Source organism: Oncorhynchus mykiss, chromosome 14 (genome assembly GCF_013265735.2).
Source record: "Oncorhynchus mykiss isolate Arlee chromosome 14, USDA_OmykA_1.1, whole genome shotgun sequence".
Taxonomy (NCBI): domain Eukaryota; kingdom Metazoa; phylum Chordata; class Actinopteri; order Salmoniformes; family Salmonidae; genus Oncorhynchus; species Oncorhynchus mykiss.
The window spans coordinates 23,057,968-23,082,322 of NC_048578.1; the positions used below are offsets into that span (position 1 = coordinate 23,057,968).

General features: G+C 41.0%; 1 protein-coding gene across 1 annotated transcript in view; it reads left to right on the forward strand.

Annotated features, from left to right (window-relative positions):
• LOC110487749 (ecto-NOX disulfide-thiol exchanger 2-like) overlaps window positions 1–24,355 on the forward strand; it is a 354,612-nt gene that overhangs the window by 156,210 nt on the left and 174,047 nt on the right. The window lies entirely within an intron of this gene.

Below are 24,355 nucleotides of genomic sequence, written 5' to 3' on the forward strand. Positions count from 1 at the left end.
ACTACACAGCTCTGTCTCCAGGTTTTATATTACTGTCATATTACTGCAGTATATAAGAAGTACATAACACTACACAGCTCTGCCTCCAGGTACTATAGTACTGTCATATTACTGCAGTATATAAGAAGTACAAAACACTACACAGCTCTGCCTCCAGGTACTATAGTACTGTCATATTACTGCAGTATATAAGAAGTACAAAACACTACACAGCTCTGCCTCCAGGTACTATAGTACTGTCATATTACTGCAGTATTTAAGAAGTACATACCACTACACAGCTCTGGCTCCAGGTGCAATAAAACAAGGTGTACATCAGTGGTACCTATGCATTTTACACTGAGTGTAATTTAAAGTGAGGTCGAAACTTGGTAAGAGCTCTCTCATGTTTTCCATCCTGAGGGCCTTATTGTCAGTTAGTCCTGTGGAAGTCAGGGCCGTCTGTCTAAAGCTGCAGGTTTCCTGTCCACTGTGATTGCAGCTCTCACACCTTAGCCTGGCTGTACCCATGCCTACATTTTGTCTCTGTGACCCTCAGGATGACAAATCAGAACAAGATTACTGAATGTAAGTACATTATTTACCTTCAGAGGTGAATGTATCAAACGAGTTGCCGTGATATCTTTTTTCTGTAATATACTGTATACTGTAAATTGGACACTGCAGATAGGTTAACAATAATTTAAGCTTTCTGCCCATTTAAGACATCTCTATGTACAGGAAAGTTGGCTGTTGTTTACAATGTCATTCTAGTCACAATATTGCCTATTAGGCAACAACTGTCCCCGTTTAGGGACACCGATCCCGTAGAGGTTTTTAAGACAGGGAGGTGTTGCTGTATGTTTTCTGCTGTCTTGGTGACCTTAATTGGTCAGGATTAATTGTCAGTGTTAATGAACCACCCTTCCTAGTGAGTTTCAGTTCTCACTATTAAATATGTTCAATTTCATGTTATTGCTATGCGTCATTACCAACCCAAAACTAGACATCAGCTGTCAGAGCAGCTTACCGATCACTGTACCTGTACACTGTACCTGTCAATCTGTAAATAGCACACCCAACTACCTCATCCCCATATTATTATTTTTGTTGCTCTTTCGGACCCCAGTATCTCTACCAGCATAGGTTAGGGCCTAGGCGGGAGGTGGAGGAGGAGGTGGACGTAAAGGTAATGGCAGACTGAACGAAGTTATGTAGAGCACCTCAAGCTAAAACGTCATATTCAATATTGGCAAGATAGACTCAAATATTAGCACTACATAATCTGGTGGGTGATAACCTTCAATCTGGATAATAACACAAAACAAATCTTAAGACTAGAAACATTTATCGACAAATATTACGAAAACAAGCGACACCCAAACATGACGGAGAGTAAGACGGGAACCTATTTCGAAACGAAAACGTGACTCTTCTACAGACACAGACGATTTCATATTTTCACCACCGGGAATGGTAAAGGTCAAAACCGATCTGTTAAAATCAATAAATGACAAACTGGGTATACTTGAATTAGTTAGTAAGGATATAAAATAGTTTGAGGCAAGCCTCGAGATGAGTGATGAAAAAGCTGCGACATTGGAGAAGGAAACACACAAGCTAAAAGGGACAGTCAATAAGATTGAAACCAAAATGAATTAAATTAAAAAGGAGAACACCGTTCAGAGGGAAGCCTTACTGGACAAACAAACTAGATCAACGAGAGAGAATCTGGTACTTACAGGTATCCAGGAGAAAGAAGGGGAAGTTCCTGAATCTGTAGATAGAGTGTTCCTCCTTACAGCGCTTCAGATCCAGATTCAGAAGTTATCGACAAAATCCAACTTGAATGTGTACACCGCTTCGGACAGAGAGGCCAAAGGTATGACCGCCCAATCGTTACCAAATTTGCTTCATTTAAAGATAAAATAATGGTTAAAAGCCTGGGTAAAAGACTTGCTGGGACCAAAATTGGCATGAATTATCAGTTTCCGAAGGAAATCGTAGAATGGCGCAAAGTTCTGCATCCAATTTTCAAAGAAAATAGATTAAAAGGGAAACGAGTAGCTCTCGTCGTTGATAAACTATATATTGATAACCAGTTGTTCAGAGACTCAAAGACTACTCCATGGTTGTTTTAAAAATTACAAAGTTCTCATAGATGAGGAAAATAAACACAATTCTAGCCCGGTTATGGATTGTAACAATACAATAAAAAATATAGCTTTTCTATATATCTTCACATATAACTAATTGAACACACAAGCACTAATTCAACATAGTGAAGATAAAAACTAAGTAAACAGAAGGCACAGTATGTGTGGATGGTGTGGTGTGTGTTTATTTTTATTTGTTATGTTTGGAAAGTTGAGTGACTGAGTAATGAAATAGTTGCATATCCCAGAGCCAATGTATTGCTGTGGGCCGGGGTATAAGAGGGCTTTCAATATTGTTCAGATGATGTGTCACGCCCTGGTCAAAGTATTTTTGTGTTTATTTTCATTTATTTGGTCAGGCCAGGGTGTGGCATGGGTTTTTGTATGTGGTGTGTTGGGATTGTAGCTTAGTGGGGTGTTCTAGTGAAGTCTATGGCTGTCTGAAGTGGTTCTCAATCAGAGGCAGGTGTTTATCGTTGTCTCTGATTGGGAACCATATTTAGGCAGCCATATTCTTTGAGTGTTTTGTGGGTGATTGTCCTTAGTGTCTTGATGTCCTTGTTCTGTGTGTATGTGCACCAGTATTAGGCTGTTTTCAAGTTACGTTTATTGTTTTTGTATTGATTCGTGTTTACGTTATTTTATTAAACATGAATCTCAATAGCCACGCCGCATTTTGGTCCGACTCTCCTTCTACCGAAGAAAGCCGTTACATGATGGATATACTTTTATAAGGAATTATACGTCTTATTTATTGTCCTATCATGGTGGAACAGTTTTAAAATAGATGATACATTTGATTTGTTATTTTCCTATCATGGGGAACTACATTTTTAAAATAAATTATATCTAATTATTTATTTATGATACTATTTTAATGGTACGGTCCATACCCTAGACACCCACCTGAATGACCCAGATACTAAGGAGAAGTCCCTAACTGTTTTATGTGCATGCTGTAAGCGGTCTGTATGCAGCCATAATGATGGTCAGAGACCAAGAGCAGCACTGCCTGCTCAAGATTCTGAGCCTGCTTGGCAGGGTTGGTCCTGCAAAGCCAAAGCCCCCTAAAGGGAGAGCATAATATACAAGGAAATTCTCAAAGCTGCTAATGAGAACCTTGATGACCTTGTACCTAGCCGGTGGGGATTCCGGTGGGGTGCCTCCACCCAGGCAGTGGCAGTGCTGGCAACACTAGCTGCAGTAACCCATGGGGAGGGGGTCACACTCGGACGTTCAGAGAGGGGGTATATTATTGTGACCCTAGTGGCACAGAATCAAAGTCGGACTGCATGGAGATGCTTGGGAATATGGTCAATACGGGGGACCGTATTGTGGGTGTTTCAGGAAAAAGGTGTACATTTGACCTCCATCTAGGATGTGACAATGGTAAATAAAATCTCTCAAGTTTTGCCTATTTTTTTGTACGGTCTTGCAGGCCTTCTCATGCAGTTGCAACTGCAAGTGCATTTGTTAATCAAGACCTATCTTGAGTTGGGCTCTGGGGTGGTGCAATTGTAAGTGAGCTTATGGTGAGCTTATGGTTGTGTGGGGGTATGGGTTGAGTGTGTGTGGGTGTATGTGTGTATCCCACAACTGTTGCGAAGGAGTAAAAGATGTTAGGGACAATAGCGGATGATCCACAGCTATATATAATACAAATCGAGGTGAGGGCGATGGAAATGCATTTGGCAGTTAATCTACTTCAATTCGGTAAATGGCACTGTGCTCTTTTTAAAGGATGGATCCCAGTCGGTTATGGGTTACGGGATACAGGGGGTCAAGGGTGGTCTGCCGGGCATTGGGATGACAACCCAACTCGGGATGAGGAGGGCTTTTAGCGGGTGGAATAGTGGGGACCAATTGGAGGTTTACTTAGTAGAAATGCAAAGATCATGGTACAGCTATATAGACACTCAATCATCATGTTACTTTTTAATGGTACGTTTACAATCATATATTTGATAAAAATAATTTAAAGTTGTGTCTCTTTATGATAGGTGGTGAAATAAGCATAGCCAGTTACAATTGTAATGGCCTAGCAGATAATAAGAAAAGACAATCAGTATTTACCTGGCTGAAAGAGAAGGAATATAATATCTATTGTTTACAGGAAACCCATTCAACAGTTTTAGATGAAGATTTGTGGAAAAAGAACTGGGGGGGGGGGGCGAAATATACTTCCCCCATGGGCAAAGAAATTCAAAAGGGATGATGGTTTTAATTAACAATCATTTTGATCCAAATGTGCAAATTATCCAAACAGATCCTCAAGGTAGATGGATTATTTTAAATATGATATTGGACCATAAACAGATATGGCTTATTAACTTATACGGTCCGAATAATGATGATCCAAGCTTCTTCTAAAATATATATAAGAATTTATCAACTCTACAAGCAACACTAGACTCTATTATTATGGTGGGAGATTTTAATACGGTCTTAAATACCTCTATAGACCGGAAAGGAAATCACACTACAAACTATCACCCTCAGGCACTTAAGGAAATCATGAATGTCATGGATATATTGGAATTAGTGGATATATGGAGACTTAAATACCCTGACCTAGTGAGATATACATGGCGGAGGCTAAATCAAGCTAGTCGCCTTGACTACTTTCTTTCACCATTCTCTCTGGCACCAAAAGTTTAAAAAGTGTTGATAGGGGACAGAATGCGGTTGGATCATCACATAATTGGCATATATATTACTCTTACAGAATTTCTACGTGGGTGAGAATATTGGAAATTTTATCAAAGCCTACTAGATGATAAATTGTTTAGAACTAGGACAGAAGAATTTATAACTGACTTTTTCAGACATAACATAGGTACAGCAGATCCCCTTACTGTATGGGACACTTTTAAATGGGCTTTTAGAGGCAATGCAATTCAGTACTCATCTATGAAACAAAAGCAATTTAGATCAAAAGAGTCCATATTAACAAAGGAAATTGAAGGACTAACTACCAGTTAGATGGCAATAAAAACGGTACCATAGAGGCACAGAATAAGTTAGAGGAAAAACAAAAAGAAATGGAGGAAATTATTCAAGAAAGATCTCGTGTAATATGTTATAAAAATAAAGCGAACTGGATGGAATATGGGGAAAAATGCACCAAATGATTTTTCAATCTTCAATATAGAAATGCTACCAAAAAAAAGTATTAAAACTTGTTACAAATGATGGAGTCACGCATGATTCACCAAATGATATTTTGAAAGAGGAAGTAAAGTACTTTAAGAATATGTTTTTCGATGTACCCATTCCATGGCACATGGTTTATGAATTGATATGCAAAACAACGCCGGATTCAAAACTTCACATTTTTCAATATAAATTACTATACATAATTCTTGCAACTAATAGAATGTTATATATTGTATATGGGGGATACAATCTTCCCAGCTCTGCAGATTCCGCTGTGAGGAGGCAGAGTCATTAGATCATTTATTTTGGTATTGTCCATATGTAGCTCGTTTTTGGTCACAGGTCCAGGAATGGCTGAAGAATTGCCACATTTGCCTAGAACTAACGCTACAGATAGCAATACTGAGTGATTTGAAAAGCCATAGTCAATCAATATATAACATAATAATTATTTTAGCAAAAAAATGTTTTTTTTATTTACAATCTGTAGAAGCTATGAGAATAGGAAGGTTTAATTATTTTGTGAAGCATCACAGCACAGTTGAAAAAATATATGGCAAGTAGAAATCTGAAATGGATGATGTTGAGACAGATGGGAGGGGTTGAATGGAGCTGAAGGGTGGGACTAATAACAAGATAAACAATGTAAAACATACGGGATCTGTAAAATGTATATAGGTTCGGAACTTTTGTGAAATAGCACAGATACAAATAGAAATCATCAAACTGGATGGACATCAGAAATAGAGGAAGGACTAAAAACAAACAAGAGAGAACTATTGTAAAGTAGACTGTGTCTGTAAAATGTGTATAAGATGTATAAATTGAGGGGAATAATAAAGGTATATTCTTTAAAAAAAGTATGTATGTCTATATAGGTATGTGTATGTATAGATGTGTATATGTATGCATGCATGTATGGACATATATATTTACCCAAAAAATATGGGGGATTGGAAATTATGCAGACAATTACATTGGAAGCAACATTAAGCTGATCCTCCCCTTAATTAAAAAAAAAAAATCATCATCTGCACATATCACTCCAGTGTTAATGCTAATTTGTCATTATTTTGCCCCTATGGCCTATTTATTGCCTTACCTCCCTAATCTTACTACATTTGCACACACTGTACATAGATTTTTCTATTGTGTTATTGACTGTACGTTTGTTCATCCCATGTGTAACTCTGTGTTGTTTTTGTCGCACTGCATTGCTTTATCTTGGTCAGGTTGCAGTTGTAAATGAGAGCTTGTTCTCAACTGGCCTACCTGGTTAAATAAAGGTGAAATGAAATAAAAAGACAGGAATACCTTAAGTAGGTTTAGATTGATGGAGGTACAAAAGACATGTTCAATGTGAGAATAAAAAGATAGTGACTAATCAAAGTATGGTGTTTTTAACAACATCCTTATCACGTTAAAACCTCACGCTGTGCGCTGGTTTAGACGTGAGTCACACCTCACAAACCTTCAAGAGTGGCTCTGTCTACGTGCACCTGCTTAGCAACAGAACATTAGATAATGATGACTTACCATTAACGACAGCGCCGGGGTCCCTCAGCCTTTCAGAACACTGCCATTATATCTATTATTGCTGTGTTACATTAATCTGCTCCCTAATGGAAAACCTGTTAAATGGGGACAATCTGCTGCATCTGGAGCTGGGTACATTTAGTGGCTTTAATGTTCTCTAGCATCACAAGAACCAGTCCAGTCCTCCAGCTCTGTGAGAAGATGGAGCACGGACTAATTAGCAGCCATGTGGATTTACCCTCGTTAAGGAATTCTAATGGATATATTCATCTCGTTAGACGCAGAAACACGCACACTCAGCATCACCGCTCCTCTGGTGATTGGGGGGGGGGGTAATGTATGCAGTGAGAGATTCCCAAGACGCAAACAGTGATGTTTAAAGGATGTTTACTCCGTGTAGTAAAGTTTAAACCACTAAACTTCTAAATGTCTCAAACTAGAAGCAGAGATTTGTGTATAGTTTTTCCTTGTAACGTTGAGAATGGATTCCTCCTCTTCTCTGAGTCTATGTAAGGAAATCTGCCTTTTAAATGTCAAGTAAGCTGAGCCACAGGGTGCCATGCTGCATGGCTATTCTTCATGCTGCCAAGATGGTACATGGCTTCTTATACTGAATATACTGTAGCTGCGGTGGATGACGGAAATGGTATAGGCCTACTTATATTATATAACTGTAGGGATGACCGAGATAGTACAGTGTATGGGTCTTTTTGATAAAATCAAATGACATTTTATTTGTCACATTAGCCAAGTACAACAGGTGAAGACTTTAACGTGAAATGCTTACTTACGAGCCCTTTCCCAACAATGGAGAGTTAAAAACCAAGAAAAAATGTCAGAAAATAAAAGGAAATAGTAACAAAATAAAATAACAATAACCGAGTCAATGTGCAGGTGTACAATGCAGTTGAGGTAATTGAGGTGATATCTACATGTAGGCAAGGGTAAAAGTGACTAGACAATCAGGATAGATCCGAACGGACAACTTTGAGGGGCCTCAGTTGCTCGCGCTTCCGCGTACCGACCCCCCCCCCCCCGCACACACACACACACACTGCGAGCAAAACATTTTAGTTGAGGCTCTCTTGACAGTGGAGAGAACAATTATATGTTTTAGAGTGAATTTAGTGCAATTCCTCACATTTTGCAATGGGGTGTAGATAAAATGTTGCCGTTTTAAAACAAGTTTGCTGCAATTCTACATATTTTACAATGGGACAGAGAGAGGATTTAGCAATTTTTAAACTAAATTCATGCAATTCTATTCCTTTTTACCATGAGACGGAGAGAAATATTTGCAGTTTGTTATTTGATATCTGAGTGAGACTGACTAGGAAAATCAGTGGGGGCCCCCTGGTTGGTAATTCAACCATTATAACAAGTTTAGATAGTTTTGCGGCCAGCTAATTTTGCAATCCCAAAAAATAAAATGCTGACATGGTTTGGATAGCTGACTATCAGTGACATACAAAACAAGAGGAAAATAGTATTATACTATTCTAACTTGCAACAGTAATTTGAGACTCCGCCAGATGCCCATCCCTGGGATAGATAATAAACAGAGTAGCAGCAGCGTATGTGAAGAGTGTGAAAGTGTGTGAAAGTGTATCTATGTGTGAGTGTATGTGTAGCCTGGCGGCAAGTAGCCTAGCAGTAACCGAAAGGTTTCTGGTTGGAATCCCCAAACTGACTAGGGGAAAAATCTGTCAATGTGCCCTTGAGCAAGGCACTTAACCCTAATTGCTCCTGTATGAGAATGTCACCTAAAAAAATGAAAATAAATGTGTGAGCGTGTGTGCATATGCGTGTGTTTTGTGAGTACGTGGGTAGAGTTCAGTGAGTGCGCAGGGAGCTCGGTCCCAGTGATGTACTGGGCTGTACGCACTACCCTCTGCAGCACCTTGCGGTCAGATGCTGAGCAGTTGCCGTACCAAGCGGTGATGCAGCCAGTCAAGATGCTCTCATTGATGCAACTGTAAAACTTTTTGAGAATCTGAGGGCCCATGCCAAATCTTTTCAGCCTCCTGAGTGGGAAGAGGCGTTGTTGTGCCCTCTTCACGACTGTGTTGGTGTGTTTGGACCATGATAATTCCTTTGTGATGTGGATATTGAGGAACTTGAAGCTCTTGACCTGCTCCACTACAGCCCCGTCAATGTCAATGTGAATGTAGATTGATGCTGAAACCCTGGGCTTGTGTTGAATGAGTTTAAACCTCCTTCAGTACTGTAATGAGGGTGTTGCCCTGACAACAATATTGAATTGAAACATCTGCTACTGAAAAGCCATACCTATTTTAGGCCTTTTACAACAGCATGTTGATAGTCTGAATAAAATGTTTTTGAAATGAATTAAATCCATAATTAAATGAGTAAAAATAAGTTGGTTATTGTCACTGACACTACAAATAGCAGAGGGAATTGTTCACCTTCTCCAGTCCAATCCCACGTGCATTAACCTTTAGCGAGTGCTAGCAGAGCTGTGCTGAATAAAATGCTATTGCTTCCCAGGGTGTGGATGGTAAGTGCAGTAGAATTATACAGCAGCAGCAGGGCTGTTCTCTTCTGGTATTGAGACAGCTGAATACAATAGATTGACCAGTCATGAGAAAAATGCCTGTCATGATCAATGCTCTCCTGGGCTCCGTCTTATTGAAACCTCCACCTGGATATTACGCTTCTCTTATCTATAAAACATTCCCTCTGATTGTGGAACTCTCCGACCCCAGCCTTTCTTCTCCTCCACCTGAACCAGTGATGGATTCATTAGGGGGAGAAACAGGGCTCCTTCCCTCCTCCTTCTCTTTAATCCCTCTCTCCTTCCATCTCCTGTTCAGTCCCATCAGTGTTTTCTTCTTCCTCTTGGTCCCTCCATCCCTCCTCTTCCCTCCATCCCTCCATCCCTCCTCTTCCCTCCATCCCTCCTCTTACTTCTCTCTATCCTGAATACATGAATATGGGATTTGAAGAACTCAAAGTGCCATTGGACACAGACTTCCCTCTGAATGAACCAAATGACTCCTGTCCTTTCTAAAGCTGGTTTCAGTACTTTGTGTACAGTATGTTTTTCGAAAGTTAAAGTATTTACTAGGTTGCAACTGTGCATTTTACACAATGTAAGCTTAAAGCTAACGCTACCTGTTACATTCTATCTGAGAGGAGAGGCAAAGATAGGGTCTCGTGTATTTTCTACTAGAACAGAGACAGCTGTCTGTGTTTTCAGCCATCCAGACACAACACACTGGAGGAAAGATAAAAAGACATCTACCAGCTACAGTCCTGACTCTCACTCTCTGCTTGGCTGTAGTCCACAGTACCAAGAGGCTTGTAGGAGGATCTGAATCCCACTTGGGACATTTGTACTGTACATTTATACTGTATGTTCGAGTCAACATTAAACGCATACTCCCAGTCCCAGTTCACTACGAGATACACTGGTATCAATTAGACCACTCAAGCCCAGCTGTTTTTGGTTTAAAACGAGTAAAGAAATAGAGACATAATATATCCCTTCCAGACCCCCCCGGCTCTGGCACTAATTCACCACTTCCTTCTAGCCAGGGACTATTACTGTTGCCCAGAAGGCAGTCTGAGATTTAAAGGAGTTTCTATTTACAATCCGAATGTTCTTCATTACAGACCCAGTGCTATCAAAAATGTGATTTTCCTGTGTTTTATATATATTTCCACACAAGGTTGGAATAATGCTGTGAAATTGTGAATAAAGTCAGCAAAAAAAGAAACGTCCTCTCACTGTCAACTGCGTTTCTTTTCAGCAAATTTACACAAACATAAACAAACTTGTGTAAATGTTTGTATGAACATAATAAGATTCAACAACTGAGACATAAGCTGAACAAGTTCCACAGACGTGACTAACAGAAATGTAATAATTTGTCTGTGAACAAAGGGAGGGGGGTCAAAATCAAAAGTAACAGTCACTATCTGGTGTGGCCACCAGCTGCATTAAGTACTGCAGTGCATCTCCTCCTCATGGGCTGCACCAGTTCTGCACCATTTGCCAATTCTTGAGTTCTTGCTGTGAGATGTTACCCCACTCTTCCACCAAGGCACCTGCAAGTTCCCAGACAATTCTGGGGGGAATGGCCCTAGCCCTCACCCTCCGATCCAACAAGTCCCAGAGATCCGGGTTCTTCGCTGGCCATGGCAGAACACTGACATTCCTGTCTTGCAGCAAATCACGAGCAGTATGGCTGGTGGCATTGTCATGCTAGAGGGTCATGTCAGGATGAGCCTGCAGGAAGGGTTACACATGAGGGAGGATGATGTCTTCCCTGTAACGCACATCGTTTAGATTACCTGAAATGACAACAAGCTGAGTCCGATGGACCACGACGGACCCTCCACCTCCAAATTGATCCCTCTCCAGAGTTCAGGCCTCGGTGTAATGCTCATTCCTTCAACGATAAACGCAAATCCGACCATCACCCCTGGTGAGACAAAACCGCGACTGTTCAGAGAAGAGCACTTTTTGCCAGTCCTGTCTGGTACAGGACTGGCAACGTTGTTGTCGGTGATGTCTGGTGAGGACCTGCCTTACTTACAACAGGCCTACAAGCCCTCAGTCCAGCCTCTCTCAGCCTATTGCGGACAGTCTGAGCACTGATGGAGGGATTGTGCATTCCTGGTGTAACTCGGGCAGTTGTTGTTGCCATCCTGTACCTGTCCCGCAGGTGTGATGTTCGGATGTACCGATCCTGTGCAGATGTTGTTACACGTGGTCTACCACTGCGAGGATGATCAGCTGTCCGTCCTGTCTCCCTGTAGCGGTGTCTTAGGCGTCTCACAGTACGGACATGGCAATTTATTGCCCTGGCCACATCTGCAGTCCTCATGCCTCCTTGCAGCATACCTAAGGCACGTTCATGCAGAAGAGCAGGGACGCTGGGCATCTTTCTTTTGGTGTTTTTCAGAGTCCGTAGAAAGGCCTCTTTAGTGTCCTACATTTTCATAACTGTGACCTTTATTGCCTACCGTCTGTAAGCTGTTATTGTCTTAACGACCGTTCCACAGGTGCATGTTCATTAATTGTTTATGGTTCATTGAACAAGCATGGGAAACAGTGTTTAAACCCTTTACAGTGAAGATCTGCGAAGTTATCTTTGAAAGACAGGGTCCTGAAAAAGGGCAGTTTCTTTTTTTGCTGAGTTTATTACGACAATTCCCTTTCAGTGTAAAAGCTGTTTAGGTGGAAAGACGTTTTTGCCTGCCTTGCGACATCACCAGGCGGTAAATTATTTTCTTACTATTGCTCTTGCTAAGAATGTCACGCTGGTATAAAGGATTTGGAGACAGGTGCAGGAATACACAGTAGGCGTTTTTAATACACCCAAAACAAACACGTATATAAAAACACTGGGCTGTACCCAAACAAAATAGCGAGGGTAAACCTCGTTGAACAACACTGGACGATCCCCGTAATACACAATATACAGTATGAAGCACGCAGCATAACAGCTGCACCAACGCATAGGTACTCACATGAGCAACGGACATGGGAACAATAACCGACAAAGACAGAGGGAACAGAGGACACATATATAACATACTAATTTAGGGGAAATGGGAGCCAAGTGTGTGTAATCAGACAAGACAGTCCGGGGTTGATGATAATGAATCCCATTGACGTAGACCTCCAGAACTGGTGAACAGAATTATTTATTTTGTACAATTTTGATTGAAAAAAAAAATCACTGTAAAGTTGTTACGCAGAAATGATTTGATATTGAGATAAAAACTTCTGCATTTGGCCTTTAAGAGAGCGGCAGACTGTAGAATTTACACCTCTGTGTCTGAGACGGCATCCAAACATCAGAGGAATAACAGTCTCTCTGATAGGCCAGCTGTAAATAACACTCTCTCTGACAGACCTCCTGGCTGGCCTGTTGAATTATGCATCTCACATCTCTACCTTTGTGCCTAAGTGGACCAAACTGTGGCTGCAGTCTCAGTACAACAGGAAAGACCCCGGGCTCTCTGTGTCCTCATTTGAATCAAAGCCCAGAGCTTTCTAAGGGCCAGCGCTGGCCCCACTGTCACCTCCACTATGATATCAGCTCTAATTGGAAATGACATTTACAAAAGAAAGCCTTTCACTGGTACAGGAGGAAGACAAGGAGCTATGCTGGACTATTAACCCTGTCTGTATTACCACTCTGTATTACTATTGTAGTCTCTGTATTACTGCTGTAGTCTCTGTTTTACCACTGTAGTCTCTGTATTACTACTATAGTCTCTGTATTACTGCTGTAGTCTCTGTATTACTGCTGTAGTCCCTGTATTACCACTGTAGTCTCTGTATTACTACTGTAGTCTCTGTATTACTGCTGTAGTCTCTGTATTACTACTATAGTCTCTGTATTACCACTGCAGTCTCTGTATTACCACTGCAGTCTCTGGATTACTACTGTAGTCTCTGTATTACCACTGTAGTCTCTGTATTACCACTGCAGTCTCTGTATTACCACTGTAGTCTCTGTGCTACTACTATAGTCTTTGTATTACTACTGTAGTCTCTGTATTACTACTGTAGTCTCTGTATTACCACTGTAGTCTCTGTGCTACTACTATAGTCTCTGTATTACTACTGTAGTCTCTGTATTACCACTGCAGTCTCTTCATTACTTCTGTAGTCTGTCTGTATTACTACTGCAGTCTCTGTATTACTACTGTAGTCTCTGTATTACTACTGTAGAATCTGTCTGTATTACTACGGTAGTCTCTGTATTACCACTGTAGTCTCTATTGCTACTGTAGTATCTGTATTTCTACTCATAACTCTGTCTGTATTACTACTGTAGTCTCTGGCTGTATTGCAACTGTAGTATCTGTATTACTACTGTGGTCTGTCTGTATTACTACTGTAGTCTCTGTATTACTACTGTAGAATCTGTCTGTATTACTACGGTAGTCTCTGTATTACCACTGTAGTCTCTATTGCTACTGTAGTATCTGTATTTCTACTCATAACTCTGTCTGTATTACTACTGTAGTCTCTGGCTGTATTGCAACTGTAGTATCTGTATTACTACTGTGGTCTGTCTGTATTACTACTGTAGTATCTGTATTACTACTGTGGTCTCTGTCTGTATTACTACTGTAGTCTCTGTATTACTACTGTGTTCTCTGTATGTATTACTACTGTAGTCTCTGTATTACTACTGTAGTCTCTGTATTACTACTGTGTTCTCTGTATGTATTACTACTGTAGTCTCTGTATTAGTACTGTGTTCTCTGTATTACTACTGTAGTCTCTGTATTACTACTGTGTTCTCTGTATTACTACTGTAGTCTATGTATTACTACTGTAGTCTCTGTTTTACTACTGTGTTCTCTGTATGTATTACTACTGTTGTCTCTGGCCTTATTGCTACTGTAGTCTATTACTACTGTAGTCTCTGTATTACTACTGTAGTCTCTGTATTACTCCTGTGGTCTCTGTATTACTACTAGAGTCTCTGTCTGTATTACTACTGCAATATCTGACTGTATTACTACTGTAGTCTCTGTATTACTACTGTGGTCTCTGTCTGTATTACTGCTGTTGTCTCTGCCTGTATTACTACTGTAGTCTGTCTGTATTACTACTCTAGTCTCAATTAGTACTGTAGTTTATCTGTATTACGACTGTTGCGTCTGTCTGTTTTACTATTGTAGTCTCTGTATTACAACTGTGGTCTCTGTCTGTATTGCTATTGTAGTCTCTGTATTACCACTGTAGTCTCTGTATTACTACTGTAGTCTCTGTCTGTGTCTTAACAGACCTCTGAGAGGTAGACAGAGGAGGAAATTGTAGATCTGCATTTCTTTAAAAAAAAAATAGCAGTCTTTGAAGCTTCCTAAAACCATAGTTTAAGAACATTGTCTGTAGGTTCGAGGAGGAAAATTGCTTTATGCTGTGTGGAAGATCTTCTTTCTCAGTTGTTCATCTTATTCTCCTTCTTATCTCTTCCTCCTCCACGTCAGTCATGATCTCAGTGAGAGGTGATGCGGGAATCCTCCCTTTAACGCTCACAGTAACACACACATCAAAAGATACTCTTCCTGTGGTCCTTTCTCCCTCCCTCAACCCCCTCTCTCTCGCTCTCTCTCCATTCAATTCAAGGGGATTGCTCTCTCCCTCTGTGTGTGTCTCTCTTTCGCTCTCCCTCTCTCCCAATTTACATTTAATGGCATGGGAATTTATTGGCATGGGAAACACATGTTTACATTGCCAAAGCAAGTGAAATAGAAGATAAACAAAAGTTAAATAAACAATAAAAAAAGTTTTTTTTATTTCTCTCTCTCTCTCTCTTCCCTCATTCTCCACCTCCAGTCGTTTCCACTGACCCACAGCAGCTGCCTCTCTGTGGCTGTCACAGTGGAGCTTTTAATGAGGTGCTGCACTCCTCCACCCCCTCCTCATCATCATTCTGCCATTGCTCTTGTCCTCCCCTCTCTCTACCCTTTCTCCTCTTTCTCAATGAAGAATGACTGCACAATGAGAGGGAGAGGTGATTCATGATGAAAACAACCAAGGTGTAAAGTCCCAAGTCTCATCCTGGCCATTCACTGGAACACACACACACACACACACACACACACACACACACACACACACACACACAGAGAGAGGGAGAAAGAGAGTTAGGTACAGTAGAGACGAAGAGATCCTTAAATACGTACAGTATCAGTCAGTCCCTTCCTTCAATACGTTTTACAGATGAAATATACGTTTATATGTATGTGTCATTGTTGATACTACTTTCTGTTACTCCTAAGTTAATTAGATAACTTTAGTTTCCACCTTTAGTTACCCACCTATTTCCCATGTCACTGTCTGTCTGTTTATGCAGACTGAACCCGTCTGCAGCCGACCTGACCCATCCTCTCCTCTCTGCGGCTGCTGCAGTAGTTCTATTTCCAGACCTCCTCTCCTCTCTGCTGCTGCTGCAGTAGTTCTATTTCCAGACCTCCTCTCCTCTCTGCGGCTGCTGCAGTAGTTCTATTTCCAGACCTCCTCTCCTCTCTGCTGCTGCTGCAGTAGTTCTATTTCCAGACCTCCTCTCCTCTCTGCTGCTGCTGCAGTAGTTCTATTTCCAGACCTCCTCTCCTCTCTGCTACTTCTTCTTTAAAGGACAAAAGTCTCCTGCTCTCCCCCAAAAATGATCTTCAGGTCCTTGGCAACACCCACTCAGACAAACAGAAAATGACTCCACAGAGCCAGGTTTTGTCAAGTGTTTTGTGGAGCCTGATGGATTAAATGCAGGGATCCCCCTCTTCCTCTTTCCCTCCCTCTCTCCTTCGGCTCTTTCATCTTTCTCTACATCTCTCCTTGACACCTAAGGACAGATATCAATGTTAGTGGGTAAATATAATTTGCTTGACAATGTCCTTTTGAGCAATGTCTTTACACTCCTCCAGATATTAGATTTTTTTCTCTTTCCCTCCCTTCTCTTCCGATACAGTATATCATTCCCTTGTGTGGGTGGAGGAGCAGGACGTGGCAACGCTTCATATTTCACAAGAGCCCCTGCACCTAGTTGATACAACACTGTCATGCACTAGTGACTTTTGACAAACAATGACGGTATTAGTTGTAGTATAACGTCACATTAGATTGTTCTACATAACAGTCCAGAAACTGGGCTGATTCAGTGTTCAGGGGTTTAGAGACACATGTTTGTCACAGACTACAATGAAACTCTGGGACATTAAGGGGAATAATGAAGGAGTCAATAGTGATTCTCTATATGGGACATATCTAAATTAGCATCAGGGACATGAATTATGAGCTTAACTAAGCACAAAGGGACACATCGTCAAGTGGTTGACACCCGAGTGTGTTAATAGAAAATAGAGCATTAGTCTTATTTACATTTGTAATTAAAAAAACATATATAAAATGCATGATAATTTGCATTAATGCATTCAATTCAATTACATGTCTTGTATAGCACAGATTGTTGTGCATCTTTCTGCATTGCATAGACTGACTTCTAACAGCTCTGTAGTGAGAACAAGCATTCTTCCTTTGATGTGTCAGTTCATATATATATCTGAAGGCCTCAGGGTATTGTAGCATGGTGATGTTTGTATTCACACAACACTGGTATTGTTAACAGCCTTTTAACATGCTCCCGTTCTGCACTCCTGTCCTCTATTCACGATCATGTATTTGGGGAAAGATGTTGTTAATCAGAAAAAAGGTTATCGTACTAAATAAATTAGCCTGCTGTTATCTGATTTGACCAGATCTTTCAGTTTGCCCCTAATCACTGATCCAAAGTCAGATGTTTTTATATTCTAATGGTTCAGGTTGGATAGATGTCGTTAGGGGGAACTTGGAGTGAGCAGAGCAGTGTTTGGGTCCTCTGTCAAGGCAGCCATTTGTAGCTCTACTCTGTACTATAATGTCTTCTCCTCCACTCAGTGTCTATCTGTCTGTCTCTCAGCTCACATAGCCAGAGAAGAGGAGCTGTCATCCTCAGGGAGGTATGGAGACTTACACAGACATGTCAGTCAGTCATCAGTCTGATAAAGTCCCATCAACTGAGCCTCATCTCCTCTCTCTGTCATCACAACAACACCTGGCAGTCCTCCCCACTGGCACTGCAGCTCTCCATCAGAGGACAAGTCAACCATTAGAAAGTCTAACCTTTAGGAAATGTTAATGGTCCCTATTTTGAGTTAGAGGGCATGACAATCTGCCACATGATCCATGTTGATTGGCAGCAGAGGACGATCTGGTCTGGTTGACTGCTAGTCGAGTGTCTGTAGTACAAGTGTAGCTCTATATAGTCTGTGTAGTGTACACGTGTAGCTCTATATAGTCTGTGTAGTGTACACGTGTAGCTCTATATAGTCTGTGTAGTGTACACGTGTAGCTCTATATAGTCTGCGTAGTGTACAAGTGTAGCTCTATATAGTCTGTGTAGTGTACAAGTGTAGCTCTATATAGTCTGTGTAGTGTACACGTGTAGCTCTATATAGTCTGTGTAGTGTACAAGTGTAGGTCTGTAGCAGGTATTCCCAAACTGGGGTACTGCCGTTGAAGGTACGACAAATAAAAATGTGATTCACATTTAAACAATTATTATCATTATTATTTGACATTTTTTGAACATTGTTTTTCTTCACATTTTCACAGTCCATTTATATTTTCCAACGGGGCTATACATTTGGATGAGTTTTTTTTCTCACGTGAGTAGCCTCGTTTCACTACCCCCCAAAAATGAAACCATCTAGTGTTCAGCGAAATAACAACACAATGTCAAATACAGGTATTCTGGTCAAATAATTAACATCCAGTCACATTAACCGTTACTCTCTCGTGGGAATTCCAGTAACGGTCTGTATGTAGCCAAACGTAGCTGCTGCTCATGTTGGTCTTTGTACTGATGGTGCAAAAGCCATGACAGGGAGACATAGTGGAGTGCTAACGCGCATGCAAGCAGTTGCTCCCTACGCCATTTGGGTACACTGCAGCATCCACCGAGATGCTGTCGCTGCCAAGGGAATGTCTAACAGCTTGAAAGATGTTTTGGACACTACAGTGAAAATGGTTCACATTGTTAAAGCAAGGCCCCTGAGCTCTCATGTATTTCCTGCACTATGCAATGATATGGGCAGCGACCATGTAACGCTTTTACAACATAGAGAAGTGCGCTGGTTATCAAGGGGCAAAGTATTGACACGTTATTTTTTAACTGAGAGATGAGCTCAAAGTTTTCTTTACTGACCATAGTTTTCACTTGTCTGACCGCTTGCATGATGACAAGTTTCTCACATGACTGGGTGGTGTTTTTTCTCGCCTGAATGATCTGAATCTAGGATTACAGGGACTCTCCACAACTATATTCAATGTGCGGGACAAAATTGAGGCTATGATTAAGAAGTTGGAGCTCTTCTCTGTCTGCATTAACACACAGGTCTTTCCATTATAGTATGATTGTTTGTGTGCAAATGAACTCAAGCTTACGGACAATGTCAAATGTGATATAGCGAAGCACCTGAGTGAGTTGGAAGTGTAATTACGTAGGTACTTTCCCGAAATGGATGACACAAACAACTGGATTCGTTATCCCTTTCAAGCCCTGCCTCCAGTCCACTTACCGATATCTGAACAAGAGAGACTCATCGAAATTGCAGCAAGTGGTTCTGTGAAAATTGAATTTCATCAGAAGCCACTGCCAGATTTCCGGCTAGGGCTGTGCTCAGAGTATCCTGCCTGAGCAAACCGCACTATTAAGACACTGATGCCCTTTGCAACCACGTACCTATGTGAGAGTGTATTCTCAGCCCTCACTAGCATGAAAACTAAATACAGGCACAGACTGTGTGTGGGAAATTATTTAAGACTGAAACTCTCTCCAATACAACCCGACATTGTTATGTGCATCCTTTCAAGCACACCCTTCTCATTAATCTCTCTAGGGTATGTGGGACGCTAGCATCCCATCTGGCCAACATCCAGTGAGATTGCAGAGCGCCAAATTCAAATACAGAAATGCTCATTATAAAAATTCAGAAAACAAAACATATTTTACATAGGTTTATAGATTAACTTCTTATTAATCCAACCACGGTGTCAGATTTATAAAATGCTTTTCGGCGAAAGCATACCTAGCCCAGAACATACCTAGCCCAGAACATAGCCCAGTTGACAAATTATTACAAACAGTAACCAGCCAAGCAGAAGCATTACAAAACTCAGAAATAGAGATACAATTAATCCCTTACCTTTGATGATCTTCATATGGTGGCACTCAGAAGACATTAATTTACTCGATAAATGTTCCTTTTGTTCGATAAAGTCTCTTTATATCCAAAAACCTCAGTTTTGTTCACACGTTTTCTTCAGTAATCCACAGGGTCAAACGCAGTCAAAACAGGCAGACAAAAAAAATCCAAATTGTATCCGTAAAGTTCATAGAAACATGTCAAACAATGTTTATATTCAATCCTCAGGTTGTTTTTAGCCTAAATGATCTATAATATTTCAACCGGACAATAACGTTGTCAATATTAAAAGGTAAACAAGAAATGCACTCTCTCGGGATTGCGCATTAAAAAGCTCTGCGACACGGTAGGGTCCACTCATTCCGACTGGTCTTACTCCCTCATTTATAGGAATACAAGCCTGAAACAATTTCTAAAGACTGTGGACATCTAGTGGAAGGCATAGTAACTGGAAATTGAGTCCTAAGTCAATGGATACTGTAATGGCATTGAATAGAAAACTACAAAACCGCCTGCCAAATAAGTTCTGTTATACTCACAGACACTATTTTAACAGTTTTGGAAACTTAAGAGGGTTTCCTATCCACATCTACCAGTTATATGCATATCATATCTTCTGGCCCCGAGTAGCAGGCCGTTTAATTTGGGCATGCTTTTCATCCAAAATTCCAAATGCTGCCCCCTACCCTAGAGAGGTTAACCTGTGGTGAGTTATTCACAATTTTCTATGAACAAATAAGGTTTTATATGTAAGATGGTTAAATAAAGAGCAACATTATTGATTATTATTATATTATTATTTGTTCCCTGGTCCTATAAGTGCTCTTTGTCACATTCCACAAGCCGTGTTGTAACGAAAACTTACACTCATTGTTATGTTTAATAAATGTATAGAATAGTGTGTGAGTGGCAGGCTTACAACGATGGCTAAAAACAACATTTGAGAGTGTGCTGACCTTGGTGCTAGAGGGGTACGCAGCTGGAGATCGAATGTTTGAAGGGGTACAGGACTATAAAAAGTTTGGGAACCACTGGTCTATAGAATCTCCTTATTGACTGACAGTAGAGTGTAGGCCTTATACAGAAAGTGGATCTGCCCTTGTTGACTGATAGTGAAATATTGTATGGAGGTTGACCTGTCTGTGTTGACAGAGTATTGGTCAATATGTCCTTGTTGACTGGCAGTAGAGGACTCTTTCTGTGGACGTGTCCTAAATGTCCTAGATGTCTGGCCAGTTTGTCTTGTTTCTGTTTGGTCTGGTGACATGTGATGTGGCAGTGACACTCCTGAGCACATCTCCCCCAACAGCCACTTGACAGTCAGCCATGATGTCATATGGCCATGGTACACAGCCATCACAGTCAGTCACATGCTCAGAGTGTCAAAGAAAGCATATTGTCATCACTCTGAATGGACAACCTTGGCCTTCTATTCGGTCAACAGAAAAGGACCATCATTAATTGATTTTACACAGACCTTTGTGCTTGTGAATGTTGCCTTTGCATTAACACTGTCTCTATTTGAAGTATTGGTAGCTTTATTGATAACACCACCAGGGTGACACCACCAAGTTGGACCAATGAAACCTTTAAAATAGGTAGTTGACCTCCAAGTGTTATCTGTTGTCATGGGAAACAGCCTATCAGAGTTGCCCTAGCATTGATTCCTGCATGGAGATTGATGGACAGATAGAAGAGCGGTAGGGAGCAGAATTCATCCTTCATGACATCATTGTCAAGGAGAATAAGCCAAACAGAAAGTAATCTATATCTCCTCTCCTGTAATGAATCTGCAAAGCCTTTGTTATCAAGAGGTACAGGTGTGGAGCGTTCCAGGCATGTCTGCTCCTTCCTCTGGTCATGTAGCTCTAAGTGCTGTGTGTAATAGCTGTTAGCTGGGAGGGTAAAACACACAGAGCAGCAGCAGCCTTTTCTTCAACTGGAAATAGACCCAATGAGTTAAATGTTGCTGGACGCAAGTTATCAAGAGGGTGTTGACATTGTTGGGAGACAGTCAGGGTGTCTGGGAGTTTATTTTATTAAAGTGGCCTGTACCTGTTTCCCTTGTAACAGTATCCCATCACCAGCGGTTACCATGACAGTAGAGCTGGAGCTGTCTGGAGGGAGGGAGAGGCGTGAGGTCTCTTAGTTGTTGACATTTCCTCACAGCAGCTCCCTAGGTTGTAATTGGCGGTTGGAGATAAGATCCCTGTGTTCTAATTGGCTGTTGATAAGAGCCTGGCAGCAGCAGCATCAGCAGTTCAGATAATGATAATGGGGCACCAGTGGAGGGAGGAAGAGATTAAAGCCCCTCAGAGCTAGACTACTGTCTACTGGACTACTTTGTACTGGCTGCTCTGCTTCCTACAGTCACTGGACCACTGACACAGGACATTGGAACTCTGTGATACTGGGATATATTGTACTTGGTGACTGGGCCACTATGCCACTGGGAGGGTGCTGTAGGAGTGTTATCACTCTAGCTAGCTTCAGAGAACCTCTGCTCAGCAGACTGTGGTAAAACCAAAGGACATTGTTCAGGGCTGGCTTTACAGCAGCAGAGACTAACTGTATTGTGCTGGTTAGGCCCCCTTTAACCACGCGCCTCAGATTCGATTAATGTTTGAACAAAGGTTTTCTGCTTTTGATATTGAATCTCAAGCTGCAGGACTTTCTCCCTCTCTACTGTAACTGGAGCTACACAGTGTCATTATGCCCTGAAGAGACTCCTCTGCAGTGAAATCAGAGTGTGCATGTCCAAGCATGAGGTGAATGGGTAATGTGTTCATCTGTCTCCAGCTAGTTCTGTGGTCTCCTGTTACTGGATAATGGTGCACGGAACACTCATTAGCTACACTGTTAGAAAAAAAAGGTGTTTTCTAGAACCTAAAAGGGTTCTTTGGCTGTCCTCATTAATCAACCTTTTTGGTTCCAGGTAGAACCTTTTCACATGGAACCCAAAAGGTGATGTTCTACTGCCAGACCTTTAATGAAAACAAAGCATCAGCCTTCTCTTCAGCACTGGTCTGTTGTTCTGACAGGAACCGCAAGAAAAGAAAAACAGAGTAACAAAATTCTTGTGCTTGTTTTTTGAGATGGGTGTCAAGCACTCCCTGAAGTGCACAGGGAGCCATGATTAAATAGGCCAAATGGAACTAAATACCTGTAACGACGTTCGTCTGTAGAAGGAGAAGCGGACCAAAAAGCAGCGTGGTGGTTACTCATGTTTCTTTAATGGAAAATGAACGATACATGAAATAACTTAACTCTACAAAACAACAAACGGACAGTGAAAAACCTATACAGCCTATCCTGTGACAACAAACACAGTGACAGGAACAATCACCCACAAACACACAGTGAAACCCAGGCTACCTAAGTATGATTCTCAATCAGAGACAACTAATGACACCTGCCTCTGATTGAGAACCATACTAGGCCGAAAACATAGAAATGCCCCAAAACATAGAAAAACAAACATAGACTGCCCACCCAACTCACGCCCTGACCATACCAAACAAATACAAAACAACGGAAATCAAGGTCAGAACGTGACAATACCAAATACTATAGAATCATCTTTATCCTAGCAAGAACCTCTAGTTCAGAAGTCTGGTTTTGTGTTTTTCATCTCCTTCTAGCCTTTGACAGGTAGAGGTTATGGTTTGTGATCTCCTCAGAAAGTGGACATCTTGGTTTGGGGATCTCCTTCTTTCTTCTCCTCCTGGGACACATAAGGGATGTTAGGACTGTCAGTGAGAGGGAGTGTTTTCTCAGGCTTTCAGAGCTGCCACTTGGGAGTCCTATGTTGAGTTTTTGAGAGAAAAGTCTTTCTTTGTCCAATGGAACATAATACTGCATACTTCGTTGTTTTTTATTCAGCCCTCTTCTTTGAGCTCCTGATACGTTTGGGACCAGATTTTATAACATTTAGCATAGCCTTCCTCTGCAGGCGATTTCCCAAAGAAACGAAGATGTCTGTCTTAATCTGGAAGTCTATTCTCCTCTATCTGTGTACTGAACAAACATATCTACATAGATAATCTCTATATATGCGGTGATAAAATGTAGCTACACATGCAAACAGCAAAAAGCTTGCACTTTCTTAGTAACTTAATCCCCCTTTGGCTTGATAAAAAACCCTTCATATTCTCTGTGTGAATTTCATGTTTGACTTACCTGTTGAATGGTTTTGATAAAGAACCTCTGTTTCTGTTTAATAAACCTTATTAAAAGACGCCCCCTCCTGAAGAGATTGAAACACCTGGAGTTATTAATAAAAAAATTCACACAAGCTCATTGTTGGCTCTCAATGGGATTTGCAGTAGTAACATGCTGGAATGTATTGATAACTGCCTCAATTTTCTGTGGTAATCCTTCATGCGGGAAACAAGGAAATGAAACCCACTTTGCCAAGTGATTACGTTTTTTGGGTGTTTAGCTGAGACAAGGAAGGACAATATTAAGGGAAGTCATAATATACATATCACTTAAATGTAAATGTAAAGTCATATCACTTGATTATCCCTGCATGGTAGCAAATGGTAGTAAATGTAAAGTCATATCACTTGATTATCCCTGCATGGTAGTAAATGGTAGTAATTGTAAAGTCATATCACTTGATTATCCCTGCATGGTAGCAAATGGTAGTAAATGTAAGGTCATATAACTTGATTATCCCTGCATGGTAGTTAATGTAAGGTCATATAACTTGATTATCCCTGCATGGTAGTAAATGGTAGTAAATGTAAGGTCATATAACTTGATTATCCCTGCATGGTAGTAAATGT